The sequence below is a fragment of the Chinchilla lanigera genome, unplaced genomic scaffold (genome assembly GCF_000276665.1).
Source record: "Chinchilla lanigera isolate Chin_1 unplaced genomic scaffold, ChiLan1.0 scaffold00011, whole genome shotgun sequence".
Lineage (NCBI taxonomy): Eukaryota > Metazoa > Chordata > Mammalia > Rodentia > Chinchillidae > Chinchilla > Chinchilla lanigera.
This window is the reverse complement of record NW_004955412.1, coordinates 27,134,371-27,153,229: the sequence shown is the minus strand read 5'-3', so window position 1 is coordinate 27,153,229 and position 18,859 is coordinate 27,134,371. Positions and strand designations below refer to the sequence as shown.

At 47.7% G+C, this 18,859-nt stretch overlaps 1 long non-coding RNA gene across 1 annotated transcript; it reads right to left on the bottom strand.

Moving 5' to 3' along the window:
• Nucleotides 1–802: 802 nt before the first annotated feature.
• LOC106147874 lies at nucleotides 803–16,411 on the bottom strand. The gene is made up of 5 exons (XR_001232880.1): nucleotides 16,347–16,411; nucleotides 3,732–3,874; nucleotides 3,279–3,441; nucleotides 2,187–2,388; nucleotides 803–1,167 (listed from the first exon to the last, which is right to left on the bottom strand). It is a non-coding gene; the product is annotated as an uncharacterized LOC106147874 (long non-coding RNA).
• Between the last annotated feature and the right edge of the window lie 2,448 nt (nucleotides 16,412–18,859).

Here is an 18,859-nt window from a genome sequence, read left to right as displayed (position 1 = left end):
CACTCGCACAGCTAGAGAGCAGCTGAGCCAGAACTTGAACTTGGGGCCAGCAGACTGACTCTCTGCATTGTCTCTGCATTGCCCACCCGACACCATGTTCATCACAAGAGGTCCTAGAAGCCTTACAGGCCTCTCCTCACTGACTTGTCTCTCTGTCCGCATGTCTCTGGCCACCTTTCAAGGCCCTTTGGTATTTGTTCCTCTTTCCCTGGCCTGAGCCCATCTCAACTCTGTTATGGGGTCTGGGACAAGGAGGCCATGTTTCCTGACTCCCCGGGACATCCAGGTTTGTTGTTCCCTCTCTAATCAGACTTCAGACACTTTTAATCAGGGGCCATGATGTGACCTTCTTCCATCACACTGCAAATCCAGAGCAAATATTTATTGCTCACTTTGTAATGATGAGAGAGAAAGATGAGGATAAGGCTGGGAGGAGACCTAGGAAATGAAGGTCCTCTTTTACATGTAGAAGAGTCCTCTGACTGAGGGAAATCCTACCCATGCATTATTTATTTACCTGCTTCCCACGACTTTTCCTGTCATCTCCTGTCTCCTTCCCTGGAAGCCTATCTCCAGCCTTCAGGCACTGTTAATGGTATTCTTCCCTTTTATGACCCCAGTGTGGTCAAAATCCCCCTGTGCCATTGTTCCAGGCTCATCTTTTCCAGTGTGCACTTAACCCCTGCATTTCTAGGGAGTGAGGGCGGGGACAGTTCTTACATATAGTGGCACTCAGGGCAAAAACTTGGGTAGGATGGCAAAAAGAAGTCTACCATTCAACAATATCCAAGATACGGGACTGACATGACCAGATTTTATTTTGGGAATTGCATTCGGAGAATTATGAAGAGCTAAAGATACAAGTGAGATAAAAAGTAAGTTAGAGAGGCTCTGGTTCCCCCATTTGTTCTGATGTCATGCATAGCTCTAGGCTACAAGGCATTCCTGTGTGTCAGACACTTTACTGAGTGTTCTACAGAAATGATCCTGTTTAGTCTTCAGCAAAATAGTTCTATAAAGTAGTATTAGTTTTATCCCTGTTGGAAACTGAGGCTCACGGTGATTAAGTAGACAATTCAAGACTGCACGTAAAACATAAAGGCTGGGGATGTTCGTGGCTCAGTGGTGGAGCACTTGCTTAGCACAGGTGAGGCCCTGAGGTCCATCCTTAGCACCGAAAAAGAAAATGAAAAAGAAAACACGTGAGTCAAGATTTGAATTCAGACTGTCTGACCCTAACCCTTTGTCTTTAATCTCTAATCCCAGGGGATGGCCGAGAAGTTGTTTTTTTGTTGTTTTTTTCGGTACTGGGAATCGAACTCATGAAATTGTACTTGCCAGGCAGGCGCTGTGCCACTGAGCTAAATCCCCAGCCCCAAGTTGTATTTTTGATTGTTTTGGCCAAGAGGGATCCAGTAAAAATCCCTATTGCTTTTCTCAGGTTGGGGCTTGTGGTATGGGGTGTGGGGGAAAGCCTGAGTTTCCTCCCACTTTGTAGGCAGGAGGCCTAGATCCCAGGTTCTTTCCCCATCCAGCACAGCCTTCTGCTTTGCCGCTTAGCAGAAGGGGGCAGCTGGCAGGAGAGTTGCATTTTTTAGGCCCCAGGCTGCCTCTTATCTCAGGGAGTCTTGATTTACTTTTCTCTATCTTATCTCAGTCCAGGGCCTGGTGATGGATTTCACCTTCGGCATTCGCAGTGGGAGTGGCTGCTTCTCGCTTAGAGCGCTCCCCCATAGACAGATAGAGGAGATGTGCTCCTCACTCTGGAGTCTACCCTTTACTTCCTGCCTCCCCCAGCTCAGGTGGAGAGAGGAGGGTCCCCCTTTTGTGGATTGGCGAGGATGAGGCAGGACACTGTTGCTTAGCAAGAATAAACGCAACAGCTTGTCCCCAGATTCAGCCCAGACCTGCTCTTACAGGAAAACAAAAAATGAGAGTATCCACTAGTGCTCTCTTCTTTTATGATCATTCAGATGCCTGTTCAAATTTAAGCTTCACAACAACTCTAAGAAGTAGCTTTTGCGGTCCCCTTTACAGATAAAGAAACTGAGACCCAGTGGGGATAGGGTAACACAGTCAGCAAGAGTGTCCAACATGTTCTGATGCTGACTCCTGTGCATATTTCATGGCATGTCTTGGAGGAGAAGTTTTTCTTTGGGGACCTCCCCTCCCCCATGACTTCTTACTTTTCTTCTTCTGAAACAGTGAGGCATAGATGCAGCCAGTCCATCCTTTTGTGATTTTGGACTCAAGCGAGGGAGCAGAGCCAGAGCCAGGGCTGCTGTGTGGTTTTGTTGAGCCATGGTCTGAGGGTCGCTGCGTAGGCAGACTTGAGGACAGAGGTCACACTTAGAATGGGAAGTGGCAAATCAGCCCCGTCCTCTGTGCCTGGAAGAGATTCAACCATGAAACAGTCTGTCAGCAAACCCTCCTGTGTGTGTTGTGTGGCAGGTGACACATGGTCACGCAGGACCAGAGCTCAAGAGAAAGGGAGGCAAGTAGCACTTGAGGCCTCTTGTGTGGCAGGCATGGAGCCAAGGAGTGCATGGATTTTATTTGATTTACATAACAGTCTTATAAAATGGGCTCCACTCTCTTCATTTCTCAAGCTGAGGCTCAGAAAAGTTAGACCATTTGCCTGCCGTCTCGTTGGTAAGTTATAAACTACAGTTAAAACCCAAGTACTCTGACTCTGAATCTGTTAGTAAACTAGAAACTTCTCTTTTACACGTACCATAGAGTATGGAGGAGGTGGAAGACTTCCCTTTTAGAGCCCAGAACAGCACCTTACATATTAGCTTACCTTGGCATCTTCTACCTTCCTGTCTCTGCATACATGCTGAAGATTTGGGGGTGGGAGGTGGGAAGAGGAGTTGAGGTCTTTGTCAGAAAGAATGCCAGAAGTTTCCTTGCTCTGTGTGTGTGTGTGCGTGTGTGTGCGCACACACACACACAAATCTTATGGATGAGGGCTGTGCCTTATCCACCTTTGAGTTCCTAGTGCTTAACACTTACTTTGCCTGACAAATAGCAAGGACTCAGTTAAGTGTAACCTATAGACTTGAACAAACGAGACCTTAGTGGAAATTTCAAAATCATAGAAATTGTGGAGGCAGACTGGCCAAAAGCATACAAATTCCTTGGGCATCAACCCTCAGGAAATAATAAGCAAGGGGGAATTGGGCAGTTAGATGGAAGCCTTGAAGTAGCTGCTTAAGAAGGTACATCTATCCAGAGATTCAGGAAAGCTGGGTTCTAGTCCCAGCTGTGTCACTTACCTGTCACTCTGTCTTAGGGATTTTGGGCAAGTGCTTGCTCTCAGCGAACCCAAGTTCATTCATTTGCCGGGTGAAGGTTTGGATTTGCATCCTGAGATCCTTCTTGATGCTAACATACTCTAAGTTTTGAATCATTAGCTCTCTGGCTCCCTCCAATAGGTTCCTAGGAGAAAGATAAAGAAGTGCTCTACCACTGAGTTACATCCCCAGCCTGTCTCTTTTTCTTATTTAATTTAGTTGACAAGTAAAAATGGAACCTAACATGGAACAAGTAAAATGGAACATATTTATGGTGTGTGACATAATGCTTGGTGATATGTACACTATGGAATGGTTAAATCAAGCTATTTAACAAATGCTTTACCTCACACTTATTTTATTGTGGTGAGAGCGCTTAAAATATACTCTCTGAGCAATTTCATAATATACAATCTGTAATTAAGCTGTACTCACCACAATGTACAATAAGTTGCTTGAACTTCTTTCTCCTAACTGAAGTGTTGTGTCCTTTAACATCTCTCCAAGTCTTCCAGCCTGTAGCCTCTGGTAACCACTCTTTTACTCTGTTTGAGTTCCACTTTTTGAAAATATTCCACCTATAAGGGAGATCATGCAATATTTGTCTTTCTGATCATAGTTTATTTCACTTAGTATAATGTTCTCCAGCTTCATCCAAGAAAGTTGTCTCAAAATAAAAGAGAGTTTCCAGCGAGGACGTGTGAGGAATGGTACTACCCGTCTAGCCAGGAGTAGGCTAGACAGCATTGGCCAGACCTTTTCAAGCCCAGGGGATTTAAAAGAAGTTGTAGCCTCCCCTCACATTCCCCACCACATTTCTAAACCTGAGCTTCTCTAGATGGTTCAACTCAGCCTGCAGAGCCACCAGGAAGCTGTCACCTTCAGAGGCAGCTCTTCCCAGAAGAGGACCTGGCAGGGAAGCCACCACTCTTATGGGCTGTTCTCAACTCCCTAGTGTGCTGGCCATCTCCCACCCAGGCTAATTTGCACTGCTAATCTGTTATGTCTTTCTTGGTAATTTAGCACTTTCAGACAGTTATGGTTAGATTCTGTTTATTTTTCTAAACCTCACAAAACTCCATAATACAGCAAGAGCAGGAGCAGAGAGGGCAAGGGGGAGGGGGAGTTTTTTCTAGAAATATAAACTCAAGATTCAAATGTTCTTTCCATCTGCAGGACATCTGTTGTGGTGTCCTGGCCATCCCGAAAACTCCAGCATTTCATTTCAAGGCTCTTTTGCTGGCTTGGCTCCCCTTGTCATTCCTCTGAGAGAACATGGCCTTGACATCAAGGTGTGGAGAACTGCTAGCTACTGCCACTGGTCAGGAGGATGGCTCCTAGACCTTGCCTATCTCCCCTCACTATTCTCCCAGTGGGCCATCTCTTGCTTTTATCTGAGGGAAAGTTGGCACAGTGAGGGCTGGAAAAGATGACTAATTAGGAGGAAGTTTGGGGTCCCAGTGGGCCAGCCCCTAACCTGACTTTTGCATAAGATTTGGTCCCTGGGTCCCTGATAGATATCTTTTGCAGGAAGCACCATGCAGTTAATTGCATTGCTGTCACCAAAGTAGTGGAGAGAAATTGGTGTCCATGAATGTTTGATGAATGAACAGATGGCTAGATAATAGCTTAGAGAAGTGCCCAAAGTTTGAGCAAGACACCGAAAGAGAAGGTGGACAACTTTGAGCTTACCAAATGTCCTTTTGTCCCTTGGGAAGCAGAAAGATGCATATGAAAAAGACAGAATAAAGATGTTTAAATCGAGGTATAAAGAACCTGAAACGAGATAAGGAAAATCAAAAAATAAGATTGCTCATCATCTCATCCAAACCTTTAACATTTCAGTGAAGGACCTCAGAACCTTGAACAGGTAGTGACCTCCTTCACCTCACAGAGTGAGTGAAGACCTAGGTGTCTTGACTCTTTATTTTATACCCTCAAAATGCTGGTCACTTCATCTTCATATTCACCTGACTCATATGCTCTAGAAAAATAGATTGCTGCCCAATCTGACAAACATTTTGTTCTTTGTAACACTAAAGAAGTGATCTGAACTTTCCTGGAACTGACAATCTTGAGGTCATTTTGGCATTTGCCTTGTGGCCTTAAAGCTGCCCCTCACATATAAGAAAGGTGATGATGAGGGTAGCACAGCTAGTTATTGCCCTGGGCTGGTCCCATAGAAGTTTGGGTTTGGCTATCACAAAGGGGCACAAGCCCCTCCTCCTCGGAGTGTGGACCAGTCGTCTGCAGTCTTGGGAATTTGTACAGTTTTGAGCAGAGGTTTTCCGAACTTGTGTGATGATCCAAGGATTGGGATTTGAATACACATTTTATCCCTTTATAACGACTTGGGTGTCCCAAACAGGAACATCAATCCCAAGTCCCAGTCTAGGATTTTCTAACCAAGTATGTAGTTAGAGAAAAATTTAATCCACATGTATCTGACTCACTGATATAAAAATTATCCTAAAGTTTGATTCTGGGAATGATTTGACACATACTGTTTTTCTTTCTTTTCTCCTTAACTTTTGGATGGGTGAGTTGGCCCAGGTACAATAAATAGCAACCCTGAGAGAGAGGGGGAAGCTTCAAGTAGAGGCATGACTTGCAGGCCCCTCCCTTAGGCCTAGCTTGCGGCAGCAGCACAGCAGGGCAGGAAGCAGGCAGCTTAGTCTTATCTGGTCCCCTGCTACCTCTTCTGTTTGTACTTCTGGAATGCTGAGCCTTACTGAGGAAAATCACCAGCCCGGAAAAAGGCAGCACCACAGTTTGAAGGCATCTGTACCTTAAACAGGACACGGTGGTTCCATCATCGTGTGGTCACTACTGACATCCAAGGCTGTTACAGCCCTTTGTGACTCTCTACTCAAGACCCCAAAGGTTCCTCCTCAACAGCTTCCTATGTGGAAGAAAAAAAGGGCTCCACCAGGAAAGCATTTCCTCAATTGCTCACCACCCTATAATCCCACTTGCCTTGATGGCGTCAATGAAGGCCAGTTCTCAGTGATGGCCCTAGCTCTGAGCTACTATTCTCTAGCAGCAGCAGCAGCAGCAGCAGCAGCAGCAGCAGCAGCAGCAGCAGCAGCAGCAACAACAACAACAACAACAACAACCCTCCACTCTCTCTCTGTCCACTCCATTCCCCAGCATTTCCTGGGGCCTTTGCCTGTGGAGAACTACCTGGGTGACTCTCCTTGAAGGAGGAGCAATCGTCTCCATTTTGGCTGAACTTGACCCTGTTTCCATGTATTGATTTGTACACAGCTGAGGTGCTGATGGCAGTCTTTAAAGACTGGCAGGTGTGTTTCCCCGGAACCCCACCCCTGTTGTCCCCTGTGTGAGCTGGGAAGAGAAGGGATGAAGAGCCGGTGCTCCACACTGTGGCTTGAGATAGAGGCTATGACCTCCTGGGGCTTGAAAGATTACACATCAGAGCTGAAGCACTGACCCCAAAACATTAGATATTATCTCAGTTGTTTTGCAGATTACTCTTTCTGCATATTCTTCTCTCTGCATATGGCCTAGGTGATTTCAGGCTTCCTACCTAGCCCAGTTTACAGCACTCACCTACCTCCCACCCTTCTCACACTCACTCATCTTCAAGCCATTCCTTTCTTCATGAATGAACAAAATCTGTGTTTGGCCTTGAGTCCAGGTCTTCGTTCCAGATAGTCATCATCGTGCCTGGACTTAGGACCCCTTGGCTCCCCATAACTACAAATATACCTTAATGGCTTTATTCTCACCATGGGTTGCACTGGAAGTGGTAGATTGGAATTAACTTACTAGAATTCCAATAACTTTTCCATGGGATTACAAATATAAAGGTCCTAGGCTGTGACCAGTATAGGAAGTTGCCTTCTTCCTTTTGCACTCTCACAGGAGATGTTTCCAAAATGGTACCCAGGAATTCTCCTTCATGAACATCTCAGAGTTTGTTTTCTGGAGAACCTGACCCAAAATAAGGAAGCATTTCAGAGAGTAACAACAAGTCATTGTGGTCCTGTATCTTCCTGTGTCCTGAGACCTTGCTCTGTATCTCCTTTCCTGAATCTTCACTCTCCACCTCTCCTTAGCAGATGTACATTTTAAAATCTTTCCTGTACTAAAAAACAAAGCAAAATAAAACAAAAATTATTCCTTCCTTCCACCTTCCCCACATCTCCCCTTTCGGTCAAACTTTTCAAAAATATCACCTGCATTTTCTGCCTTCATCTTGTTTGTTTGTTTGTTTCTGTTTTTTTTTTTTTTTTTTTTTTTTTTGCGGTACCAAGGACTGAACTCAGAAGCTTGTGCCTGCAGGGCAAGCACTTGTGCCACTGAGCTATATCCCCAGCCCTCTGCCTTCATCTTGGATTCATTTGTTCCTTAACCTACTGTGGTATGGCAGGCATCGACACAAGGGAAATGCCACTCTGTGAAGTCAGCAGGGTCACCTGTAGTCACTTTTCAGTCTTTTTCTTACTTGATTTCTCCATGATATTTTGATCCCATTAGCCTCCCCCTCAGTCTTGCTGGGTTCTGCTCCCTCATCTTCGGGATGCTGCTCTTTCCTGGATCTCTTTCTATTATGGTTGGTGATTCTTCTCAGTCTCCTATCTACTTTACTCCCCTCCCCACTTCGTCTGCACGTGCTCATTGGAATTTCCCACGGCTCTCCATGACCATCAATATTATCTTCTCTCCTTGCTCCGTATACCGCCCTCTTCCAGCGAAGCTACACTGTCATGACTACCACTCCAGATCTATGCTTCCACCAAGGTCTTTCTTCTGAACTCCACCTTAAGTTCTCTTAAGGAGATCAAAGCAAGACCCCTCTACTCTCTGAATCTATGCACATTATCATATATACTTTTATACATTTATGAGGACTTCACCTTGGAGAAGGGTGTCAACATTTCCCAGGTCCTCTACCTTCTTCCTAGCATCCAATTATCCATGCCATCTTCACCCCCAAAGCACCCATCTGTTCTGCTGTAGCCCTGTTCCTGCTTCCTTCCTTGGGGTCCTGCCTTGTTGCCATTCTTATAATCTCCTAACTGACTTCCCTCCGGCAGGTCTTGACCATCCCAGATTCATGCTAAGACCGCAGCAAGAATGTTCTTCTGACTCAAATCTTGTCCATCACTCGCTCACTTAAAGCTCTTCGGTGGCTTCTCATCACTCTCTGGATAAAATAGAAATCTTTCAACACATCACACAGAAATCATTTCGGATCTGGGCCCCACCTGTCAGTCCGGATTCATTTCCCTTCCCCACTCCTCCTCTTTATGCCACAATGAAGCTTCAGCTCATTGTTCTAGCTCCCGAGCACGGCAGGGTTCTCACAGCCGTGTCTGCACTTGCTCCTCTGTCTGCCTGGGCTGCCCTTTGATGTCTCCTACTCACCCTTCCAGGCTCAACTCATTCCCTGTCTCCTCCCTGATTTCTAAGGGAAAACTTGAGTGCTTTCCCCTCGCCTCCTTTACTGTATTTTGTACCTGTCTCCACCACAAGAATGGTCACCGTTTGTTATAATTGCCCATTTGAAGGAGGAATCTCACTCATCCCTTGAGATCTAAATTCATTGAGAGCAGTGTCCATATCTTTTCATCTTTGTGTCTCCTATGCAGAGTACAGGCTTTGGCCTAGAATAGACACTCAATGAATGTTTCATTAGTAATGGTGCCTAGTTCTTATTGCTTGCTTTCAGTAAGTGCGGCCAGCACTAAGCATTTTGACATCCATCATACCATTTAGTTCACAGGACTACAATTGCCCTGGGAGGTAGGTATCCTTATTTCTGTTTTAAAGATGAGAAAACTGAGGTGTACAAAGGATAAGTTATTCTCCCAAGCTAGTAAGTGGCAAGGAGATCTGGAAACGATGCTCTTACTATGAGGGTACTGCTGGTTGTAATCACTCACACTGGTACAGGTTCAGTGTCGTGGGCTCTGAGTGGAGCTCGTAGAAGTTGCTTCTCATGCCCGAGTCCATTCAGTGCCTCCACCAGCCTCTATCCATGAACTCGGGCTTTGAAGCCTGCACTTGGCAAACAAAGTATGGGCTTTTCCAGCACAGCCAATTTTAGTGGAGTGTTAAAATATTTTCTCGCTGCAAGGATCCCATACTGGCTGCCCAGACCCTTGCTCAATCTGAGACCCTGCTCTCTTGGCTGGGAGTTCTGCAGAGACTTCCTGACCGTGCAGACTTAGGATCCATGACACTCGTAATGCCTGACCCCTCAGACGTGGCTAAGCCAGGCGTTGGTCTTGGCTCATCAGTCCTGGGAGGTAGACCTGGGCGACTCCGTTAGGCCGAAGCTGACTGCTTGTCCTGGTAAATCAGTATTCTCAGCATGGCCAGCCCTAACCCAAGGCCCTCTTGGCCTTACTCTTACTGTCCTTGTCTTCACTGCAGAACATATTGCCTGCTTGCACTGACACAGCTCGGTGACCAGAAGCAAGAGGAGGCAGAGAACTGAGGCGACACTTACAGTAGACCCATAGTGTTTATCAAGAAGGGCTGAGCTGAAACTGAGAATCCATGTGGGTCCACCTCCTCAGGGTCCTCACCCCCACACTTATACTTTGAGATACACCTGCAACCCTCTACAGTCCAGGCCTACTTGGTCACTGTTAGTTCTCATTACGGCAAGGTTACAATGCAGGCAGCTAACAGGAGATTATTTTGTATTCAGCTTTTATTGCTATATTATAGGTCATTTTTACCTGACTACAAATAAGTCTGCCTTCCTTGTCCACGAAGGCTGTGTCCATGGATTTAACAAAACTTTGGGTGGAAAACATTGAGGAAAATAATAGTATCTGTACTAACCATATGCAGACTTTTTTTCTCATCACTATTCCCTAAGCAATACAGTTCAACAACTTTTTGTATAGCATGTACTTTGCATTAGGTATTATAAGTAATTTAGAGATGATTTAAAGCATACAGGAAGATGTACATAGGTTACATGAAAATATTGTGCCATTTTATATAAAGGACTTGAGCAACCACAGATTTTGGTGTCTATAGAGGTCCAGGAGCCAATCTTTTTGTGTATATCTGAGGATGATTATCTCATATTAATAATATATAGTCATTAATGAATAAGACTTGGATTTAGACATATATAAAGGCCAGATTGATTTGGACAGTAAAATTATTTGAAGTGAAAGTGCCCTAGTTTTGTAAATCATTCTATCACAATGTACTTTCTCACATATGTTGTTTTGACTTAGCAAATACGTTTTCTTCCCTGCAACAAAGGGTGTGGGTAGGCCTGGGATTTCAAATCATATGATATCTACCCATCACTGCTGAGAGCAACAGTGCTTGTCCTAGAGACTTAACATCCAGCATTTTATTAATGCTCACAGCAACCACAAAGATGGAATTTTTCCCCATTTTAGAGACAGAAGAAATTAGGCAAATTGCCGGTGCCCCACAGCTAATAACAGAAAAGCTGAGATCTGAAACCAGATATGCCTGATGCTAAAGCTCATGTGTCACTTTCCCTGATGCCAGGCCTGTCTCCATCTGTAGGCATCGCTGGATGGCTTCTTCTGGGCTCCAAGCCAGGATTAAACACCACCCACACTCTGCCTCAGTAGTCCTGCATTGGGACAGCCCTGGAGTCCACCTCCAGCCCCTTTCTCCCTTTCTCTTCTTCTGTCTTGCTTTCTCCCTCTCTCTCCCTACCTCTTTCTTTCTTTCTTTCTTTCTTTCTTTCTTTCTTTCTTTCTTTCTTTCTTTCTTTCTTTCTTTCTTTCTTTCTTCTTTTCCTCCCTCCCTCCCTCCCTCCCTCCCTTCCTTCCTTCCATCCTTCCTTCCTCCCTTCTTCCCTTCCTCCCTTCCTTCTTCCCTCCCTCCTTCCCTCCTTTCTTCCTTCTTTCCTTCCTTCTTCCTTCTTTCCTTCTTTCCTTTCTTCCTTCCTTCAAATTGAACCCAAGGCATTTGCACTGAGTTCAGTCTCCAACCTTTTTTGTTTTTTATTTTGAGACCAGGTCTCACTAAGTTGCTAAATTGCCTCATCCTCCCAGAGCACTGGGATTACAGGTGTGCTCCACTATGTCTGGCTTTTTCTGTCTTTCTTCTTGCCCCTATTTTGATGCAGGTTCTAGGCAACTGGCATTCTCAGCTCACTTGAGAGGAAGCTGGCCCTGAGTTGGTGAACTGGATGTAACAGGAAGCCACTCTTCCCGAGGAGAAGACAAGGCCAGCTCCTGGGTGGTTTCACGGTGAAGGGTAGTAGAACCTTGTTAAGACAGTCATTCTAGAACTAACTTGGAGAATTTATGAGCTAGCTGTCATCCCTTGAGAATTTGCTATCTAGATGATACCTGTCCCCTCTAAGCTATTCCAACTGCAAAAGTACACACTTAGAGAAGATAAGCAAAAGACCTGCAGAAGAAGGGGCCCTTTGTGGGAAAGTGGAAAGATTTTTAATTAAGAGTTCTGATCCTGGCTCTATAAGGTTTGTCCTTGAGATTTTTGGCAAGTCACTTTTTCTCCCAGTTCCTATTGGTTAAGCTAATTACTGGATCATTTTGAAGATCCCCTTCTTTGTGGAATGTTCCAAGTGTCTAGAGTCTTATTCTGATGGTCCCCTGAGGCTGAGTGGTAGCTGCCATCCTGCATAGGCTTGTGGGCTGCTAGAGCAAGCCCTGGCCTGGTGTCTCAGTCTCTGCACCTGAGGCTTTGGCTTGTCACAGTACCCTGGCAGAGGTGGCAGTCTCAGTTACAACTTTGACTGTACCTGCTTGTTTGAGCCTGGGGCCAGTGGGGGCCACATGGAGGGCAGGAAGCAGTCCTGAGTTCTGAGAAAGACTGTGAGTGAGTGTGTAGAGTGTGTGTGTGTGTGTGTGTGTGTGTGTGCGCTCACACACGCATGTGTGTAAGCATGCAGAGTGTATGTGTGTTTATTTTTTCTGGGACAGGGTGCTAAGTTGGAGGTGTTTGCCAGCAGAGAGCTGCCTGAGTGCCGTGTTTGTTTACTCAGCAGAGAGCAGGGAAGGACAGGGGAGAGACAAGTGCAGGAGGGCTCTCTTAGGGGCCATATGGCATGAGAATTGTCTTGGGGCCATTATGAATGGTCACCTCTGGGTGCTGCAGGTTTCAGAGTGCCCCCTCTGGGACCTGGGCTGTGCTTTGCATTCCTCCAGCAACATCCAATTGCTTATTCCCCTACCAGCCTGGCTGGCTCATCTTTCCATCGTGCTGGGGGCTTCCTTGATTTCTGAGTTTCAAGTTCCTGAGAGGCAGTGGCAGAGAGGAAAGCAGGACAGTGGGAGGGAGGCAGAACAGTAGGGTTCTAATCTGGGCCCCTCAAACCAGTGAATACCTGGCCTTTGGCAATTCATTTTCCCATCCTTTGGAGAATGAGTTTGAATTCAGTGTTTCCTTGTAGCTCTACAATTTCTTCTTTCAGAAAAGCTCGGAGATATACGCCAGCTTTTTCCCAGCCTATGGGGCCTGTATGCAGACTGCTCTGTAATCTCAGTCCTGTTCCACCCCTGTCTGAGAGTGTCTGTACTTCTTGACTTAGCCTCAGCCTTTTCAGTGGTTACATCTTTACAGGACTGCTTTCCACTGCCTCTAAGATCACTGTCCTCTATTGTCCGGGGTATAGATCAGTCATAGAGTCCCTGCCTTCAGGAGATAGAAAAGACCAATCAATAAGAGACACTCCTAACCCCCGGCTCAGCCACAGGCCAGAGGCTGGGACTGGCTGAGGCTCATGGTCATTACATCCCAGCTGGGTGGGCCAGAGACTCCCCAGAGGCCTCTACCTCCTTCCCGTTGCCCTAGGGCCCCAGCAACGCGTTGTAAGCCTCTGAGAGCACTGGCTCCCAGACTCGGGCTGGCTGGCAGCCAGGGGTGGTGTTCTGGCTCCTGCACCAGCCAGATGGGGTGGCAGGAAGGCCTTGTTAATCCCCTAGGAGAAAGCTCCTTGGCAAACAGAAAAAAGTGGCTGCCGGCACGATGCCCCTACTCAAGCGCCATGGAACACCATATCCCAGACTCTTTCGGGCAGATTTTATGCTTCTGAATGCTGCCTTCACTCGCCGGAGGGCTTGGGCTGGGGTCCTAGCTGGGACCATGGGTTGAGGAGAGAGACTGGGTTCTTTCTCTTTAGGACTCTTCCATCATACATTAATCTAAGACATGGAGAAATTATGAAGCAAGGAGGAGATGGGGCTTTGTCTCCCTCCAGGCTCCAGTGTCTCAAGCTCCTGTTAGCTCTTGGACTTTCCCAGTAGTGTTTGGAGAAACAACCAGGATTCCCTGGCTTTAGCTACTAATTTCTTCTCCTCTTCCTACCCCAACCTCCCACTGGTCCTGACGCACACTTATGTGCCACCCCATCTGCCACCATGGCTGCCTCTTCTGGTGCCATGTAGAACTAGATGAAGCACTGGAAAAATCACCCCAGGGCCAAAAAGAATCAGTGTGGAAAAATCAGAGGGAAGCATGAAACCAGATACAGAGAAGGCGGCCAGCCGGGGAGGTGGTGTTCCACCAAGCAGGCTTCCTGCTGTCCTCCCTTGGACCCAGGGCTGGCTGCTGGGCCAAGCCCAGCCTTGGTCTGCATATTTTTTTTCTGCACGCCTAGCTGGCTCATTACCAGAGAGAGCTGTGCCCTAGTTCCAGGTCTGGGAAACAGGATTCCTGTCCTCAAGCCAATTCCTCCCCTCTCTTGGCTGTCAGTGGGTGAGCTAGACCCCAAATGTTGAATGATTTCTCATTTTTCTCCACCTTCTCTGCCTCCCTTTCATCTTCATCGCTCACAGCATGGTACTAAACTAAGGCTTTGAACCTGAGATGAGTGGGATGGGTTTCACTCTTCCCAATAGCAAGAGAGGAAGCCAATCTTCTCTCAGTAGGAGAGATCTGTACATTCCCAAGGGAGCTGGTGCATGAACCTCTTTGGGCTCAGAGGGTCATGTAAGTACCACTGCCAGGCCTGGTTCTGATACTGGACCTTGGAGAGGGTCAGGAGTGAGAGGGAGTAGGGGCAACTGTCCACCAGGTTCCCTTATGCCATTCCTTGGTTTTGGCATTCCCAGGCGAATGCTGCAAACCAAGCAAGGTCCACTGTGTCCAGGTGGCCCATTCCCAAACACATTTCTATCACGGATCACTTCTCAGAAACTTTCCAAGACAGGAAATCACAACTGAGGCTGGTTGTTTAGATGGGAAAATCTGGGTGTAATGTCATTAGAGAAGCCAGTCCCCTCACATGAACCTTGGCTTGCAACCTCTCCCTGCGCCCTGGTCTGTCTGCTCCACTCTGCCTGAGTCACGACAGCAGTCAACAACTTGGACACAGAGCTTAACTATGTGCCAAGTGCTCCCACGTGAGTGTGCTGTGGCATTTACTCCCTCTCACAGCCCTGCCACATAAATTATTGTTAGCTCCTGCCCAGTGGAGGCCAGAACAGAGGCCTGGGGAGGTCATGGGGCCCTAGGAAGGTTGGATAAGCAGGAAGCAGAGGGACTTGTGGCTTAGAATCTTGTGTTCTTTCTGTGGAATCTTTTCTGTTGGAGACACAGAGAAGTAACGGGGCGGGGAGCGCCAGCACGAAGATGTCTACAGGGCAGGCAGGGGCCAACTGGGCTGGCTACTAGCTGATCTTTGTGGTGACCTCATCCCTCTCAGGTCCTTGGGAGGAGCCCAGGGGCTGGCGGGAGCTTTCTGAGGGGCCTTGAGAGCTCAGTTACTAGGAGAGGGAGTCACCTTCCTATATGCGTGCCAGGCCAGAGCTTCTCCTTTTCTTTTTCTCAGGGTCTCCTGCCCCCAGAGAACCCCGACTCCTCTTTCCTCCCCTCTGTTCCCTACTTCTTTCTGCTTCACGTTCTTGCCCTTGCACTGGGATTAGGAACAGTGTCCTGGAGTGGCAGCACTCCCACGGCACTTGGCTTTTTCACTGCCTCAAGGCCTCACTGTAGTGGTGTGTTTGCTCTGGCTCTTGAACTCTCTGAAGTCCTTTCTGGGTTCATACAGACTCCCCAGTTCCTTCCTTTGCCCTCAGTGCAATCAAACAGGCTTTCTGACCCTTCTGAGCCTCTGTTCTGGAACAGAAGGATCGAGGTTCCCAAGTCTAGACTCAGAGAAGCAGTCAGAGGAGAAACACAGTGTGACCTCTGTTTCCCGGGCGAAACTATGCCAGGCCCTTCGAGTCCTCTACTGCTGTGAGCCTTTCACTCCATGACGTTAGAAGTCCTGCTCTGGCTTCTTGGGGAAGGTGACTGTGCAAAAGGCAAGTGTATTGCAAGCAATGCAATGAATTCATCAGAGGATCCAGCGTTTGTGTGTGTGTGTGTGTGTGTGTTATCCAAAACACATGTTATTGCCACTATTCTAGTTATCTTGGATATTTCCTGCATGTTTGTCACCATGGCAACTGACTCAGCAGGAACCCTTGTTAGTTGGGTCCTGCGGTCCGGCAGGGTGACCATGTGGTGTCAATTTAGGGCTCTCAGGGCTTTTCAGTCTCTCTGTCTGTCTCTGCAGTTCCTGTCTCTCTGTCTCAATGCTTTTTGTCTCTGTCACTGTCTCTGTCCCTCCCTATTCTGTCTCAGGGCTGTCCACTTTATTTCTCTGGACAATAGCTGCTTCTGTGTGATGTAGAGTGATGGTGCCCCTCTCAGCCCCTGCTGGTAGCCCTTGACTAAGCATGGCCCAGAAGGAGCAGGGAGGCTGTGAGACAGAGGACGCACAGGAAGTCACCCCTCAGTAGAGGAAGTTCTAAAGTCCAGCTTGAGGCTGTTTGTTTGCAACAGGTCTCTGCTACCCACATGATAAGTTGGGGGCCGCAGGCTTTTCAGGAAGGTTAGACTTAGGCTCTGAGGAACACCAGTCAGAAGGACATGGGCTTCTCATCCTGACTTTTCTGGGAGTGGGGGGCCACCAGTCAGAACCTTTGGTCTCTAGACTTGAAGAGAAGACATTGGCAAAAAGGCAATGGGGCCCAAATACACAGGATAGAAGCAGAGAGGGAGAGGCTGATAGCAAAGGACTGGGCAGATGTGAGGCATTCTGGGCTGCCCAGGGGTCCTCACCTTTTCCAGTCCTTTCTCTATGGGCCTTGGGGTGTGGCGGAACCATGGCAGACAGTGGTGTTCCTCCCTGGGGGCACCAGGCAACAGGGAGGGTGTTGACATTAACAGTACGTGAGGGAGCTTTGCCAGCAGTCTGGAAAAAATACTGAGAACAGACAGAATGTAAACACACAGCTCCACGGAAGTGAGGCGGCTCACGGCTCCTCTCTGTCCCCAGGTCTCACTTCCCCTTGTGTCCAGGAAGCCCAGGACTGGAAATCCCTTGTTAACCACTCGTACCGAGTTTCTGGCATCTCCATCTTTTGGAGGGGCCTTTGCAGACATCTTCCTGACTTCCACATTTGTCCTTGGCTGTTTCTATCCTCTCTGATCTTCATTTCCCAGACAAGGTAGTTCTGGGAAGTGTAACGCACCGGATTTTAGGCAGGGCTGGCACCTCTGTAGGATGGCTTGGAGGAGAGAGGAGGCGCCAGAGAGCAGAATAGGGCCTGGAAACTGGCAACTGAGCCAGAAGTGGCCCTCTTCACTGCTCCTATGGGGCCTGGGCTGAGAAAACAAAGGCTGGGGCAAGGCAGCCATGGGACTGGGACCTGACAGCAGCGTTCTGTGGCCCCCTGGCTTGCATCCCAAAGGGTGCAGCAATTCAGCCTTCTTTTGGGCCAGTGTCCTTCCAAGGAGGAATGATTCTAGGTGCAAAGCAGCAGGAAAAGTCAAGAAGGGCAGCAGTAGCATGACTCTGGGGCCAGTCATTTTGGTGCAGGGGCCCTGTGGGCTCTGGGGGGGATACAGAGAACGAGGGAAGGGACTACCATAGCCAGGCATGGTGGTGCATGCCTACAATTTCAGCAGGAAGATCAAAAGTTCAAGCCTAGCCTGGGCAATTTAACAAGACCCTTCTCACAAAATGAAAAAGGGCTGGAGATGTAGCTCAGTGCAAAGGTCCTGGATTCAATTCTCAGGACCGAAAAAACAAAATGATTAGGTGTGGCTTCAGTACATTGGAAGGTGCTAAGGTCTGACTGTTCGTGTCTCCTCCAAATGTATGGGCTGAAAACCTAATTGTTGATGTGATGATACTGGGAAGTGGGGCCTTTGGGGTGTGATTATGTCAGTCAGGTGGACCCCTCATGGATGGTATTTGTGCCCTTAAAAAGAGGCTCCAGAAAGCTGCCTTGTCCCACCATGAGAGGTGACAGTGAGAAAGTATCAACAACTTATCAGAAGGTAAGTGATAAATTTCTGCTGTTTTTAAACCACTCTGTCTGTGGCATTTTGTTACAGCAGCTGGAACAGTCTAAGATAGAATTCAGGAAAAGCTTTCTTCTCGGTGCAGAATTAAAAAGCCAAATAGGAAACAGAAGCTGGAAAAAGTTGGGCAAAGACCTGAGGAGACAGCAGGTTGGCAGCATAGGGATTGGCCTGATGTGGGTTATGGAATCAGATAGACATACATGTAACTCAAATTTCAGCTCCATCACTCAACTCTCTGAACACCTGTGTCCTCACCTGTATGATGGAGGTGGTACCAACTCCATTGAGTTCTTCTAAGCAGTAACCAAAGGAAATCACCAAAACAGTGTCTAAGATCACATGGGCGGTGCTTGATACTATTCTCTCTCCCCAGGAAAGGAAAAGCTTCAGACCATTTCTCCAAGCCTGATGTGTTTCTTGTTTCTCTCAGAATGAGCTTGGACCCTATCAGGAGCACAGTGGGAAGGGGGGAATGCTGAGAGTGGAGAGAAGACATCAGAATTGTTTGTCTTCAGAGCAGGGGACGGCACAAAACAGTCAGCCTGTCTGGGGACATACACAGGTAGGTGCACATGGGGGTAACCCAGAAGTTCCCTGCCAGCATTCTGGAAGCCAACTTCCAGTGTCCTAGTCCCCTTTCCTTCCAGAGGGCTGCATAAGCCTGATGGAGGGGACTCCACTGGGTCAACAAAGGCAAAGAAGTCGCAGTCTGGAAGCTGAGGAAGGCGCTGGACCCAGGCAAAGAGACAACTGAGGTCACTGTGTTATGGAAGAGTGTCTCAAAGATCCTGGTGCCCAGTATGTGGTACTGGGTGGATAGAGGGCTCAGGTAGCAAAAACCAGAGTGTGGAGCCCAGGATGGTGACAGAGTGGCCTGTGAAGGGGACAGAGAAAGTGGGAGTTCTGGGCAGGTCTAGGCGAGTGGGTCTGGCTTTGTCTTCTTTGTATCTCCTGAACTGGATGTGGAGCAGCCAGTTGGCCCATCCCAGTAGACAGGTCATCCCACTCTCAGGGACACTTCCTCTCTCCAGTGCCAAGGGCCAGCCAGAGTCCCTAGCTCAATCCAAAGTCCCAGGCCATGCACTTTAGTCCTTACACTGCTCTGTTACTTGGAGTGAGCCAGTCTCTTCTGTTGAGCTTCTACTTCCCCATTTGATGAAGGTCAGGATGAGGACGAAGTGAGTGTTGAACAGGAAGGAGTCGGTGCCCCTGGAGCTGGCAGTGGGCCTGGAACACAAAGAAAAGCAGTGAGGTTGGAGATG